The sequence below is a fragment of the Magnolia sinica genome, chromosome 10, assembly GCF_029962835.1.
Source record: "Magnolia sinica isolate HGM2019 chromosome 10, MsV1, whole genome shotgun sequence".
NCBI classification, from domain to species: Eukaryota; Viridiplantae; Streptophyta; class Magnoliopsida; order Magnoliales; family Magnoliaceae; genus Magnolia; species Magnolia sinica.
Genome location: NC_080582.1, coordinates 53,543,766 through 53,546,047, shown reverse-complemented (window position 1 = coordinate 53,546,047; position 2,282 = coordinate 53,543,766). Strand labels below are relative to the sequence as shown.

Sequence of the window (2,282 nt, the reverse complement as noted above, 5' to 3'; positions counted from 1 at the left end):
AGCACACCTTCTTGTATGATTTATCCAGAGAATGCAAGACATATGAACATTAAGCCAGGAGTCATCCAACTCCTTCCAAAGTTCCTTAGGCTTGAATATGAAAATCCATATTTACAGTACTTGAAAGAGTCTGATGAGATCATAGCCATTTTATACTTTTCAAATGTGTCTGAGGACATAATTCGGCTGAAACTCTTCCCTTTCCCCCTGAAAGAAAAGGCTAAGACGTGGTTACATTCACTATATCCATGGTCTATTGGTAGATGGAATGATATGACAAGGGAGTTCATAAATAAATTCTTCTCATATCATAAAACGAACACCATCAGAAAGTCGATCATAAACTTCGCCCAAAGGGAAGATGAAACATTCTTCTAAGGTTGGGAGCGGTTCAAGGATCTTGTTAGCTCATGCCCACAACATGGTTTTGAAACGTGGGGCATAACAAATTTCTTCCTTGAAGGACTGACATCTTTCATGCACTAATTTGTCGAGACAATGTATAATGAGGAATTCCTGAACAAAGATGTTGATAAAGCGTGGGATTACTTTGATAAACTTGATGAAACCGCACAATCATGGGACATGTACCTAAGAACGAGCATCATGTCTAAGCCTACTCAATCAAAGCAGAGAGGTGGAATATATCTTTTGAAAGAGGAAGATGATGTCAATGCTAAAGTGGTTAGTCTCATAAGAAAACTCGAGACCATTGAACTTAGGAAGGATAAGGATAAGGATGTTGTTTGCAGTATTTGTGCTTATAACATTCATACAACCAAAAATTGCCCAACAATACCTGTATTTCAAGAAATATTGAATGAGATATCAAATGTCATAAACAAGTACTAAAGGCGTTTCAAGGGACTCATTTCGAACACATATAACTCCAGTTGGAGAAATCATCCAAATTTCAGTTGGAGGAATGAACAATCTATTACACCTCAAGGAATCCCTAATCAATTCTTAAATCAAAGGAAACCTCAAGAGGAATTGGTTAAAATCCTTAAGAGCTCATCTAACAAAGTACTCTTCAAGCCTTAAAAGAACTCACAAATGCTATACAAAAGATAAACTCATGCGTTACGATTATGGGGAAAGGGATGCTTCTAGCCTAATCTATCCTCAATCCTAAACCGCAATACAGAGTTAGTGAACCAAGCTCTTCAAATTCAATGGAGCAAGCTAAGTCTATCACCACTCTTGGGAGTAGGAAGATAATTGACCAATCTATTCTGGTAAGGGCTAAAAAGCCTACGGACCCGAATGTAGATGAGAATGATAAACCAAGCGATGCTCCACATGAGGTAGAATTGAAACTTCAAAGAAAACTAGTTGCCCCTAATGGTTGATTCCACTAAAACCTCTTCCCACTCTCAGGACATCCCAGAGGTGCTGAAACAAGTGAAGGTCAACATTCCTCTACTAGATACCGTAAAATAAATACCTTTATATGTCAAATTTCTGAAAGACTTTTGTATGACCAAAAGATGGCAAAATATCCAAAAGAAAATATTTTTAACAAAGAAATTGAGTGTCATCCTAAAGCAAGATGTGCCACAGAAATAAAAAGATCCCAATAGCCCAACCATTGCTTGCATAATTGGGAATTACTGGATTGAGCATGCACTTCTTGACTTAAGAGCAAGTGTAAATTTGATCCCTCACTTGGTCTATGAAAAACTGTGTCTAGGTGAAATAAAACCCACCCGGACTACATTACAACTTTCCAATCGCTTAATCCGTGTACCAAGAGGGATAATTGAGGATGTGTTGGTCTAGGTTGATAAATTTTACTACCTGGTAGATTTTATCATCCTAGATACTCAACCCATCATGGACATGAGCACTCAAATTCCCATCATCCTTGGTCGCCCATTCCTTGTTGCATCAAATGCAATCATCAATTGTAGGAATGGAGTCATGAATTTGTCTTTTAGAAATATGACATGATGCTCAATAACTTTTTCAATATGAGCAAATAGGTAAACGATGATGACAATGCCCACGATGTTAACTTGATTGATTCTTTCGTGGAAGATGGAACTCTGATGACCTTATCCTCTGACCCTCTAGAGACATACTTGGCCCACTCCCATGATTTAGATGATGATATGATTAGGGAGATGGGTGTCATACTTGATACTATGCAGTATTTGAAGTTAACTAATGGAGGCCATAATTTGAAGAATTGCCCCAAACTATTGTAGTGTCTCTACTGTCTAACCTCAAGGCACCGAAGCTTGACCTAAAACCTTTGCCCTTTGATTTGAAATATATCT

At 37.8% G+C, this 2,282-nt stretch overlaps 1 non-coding gene across 1 annotated transcript; it reads right to left on the bottom strand.

The window, feature by feature from the left end:
- Positions 1-321: 321 nt before the first annotated feature.
- LOC131217767 (small nucleolar RNA R71) lies at positions 322-428 on the bottom strand. The gene has a single exon (XR_009157357.1). It is a non-coding gene; the product is annotated as a small nucleolar RNA R71 (small nucleolar RNA).
- Positions 429-2,282: the final 1,854 nt, after the last annotated feature.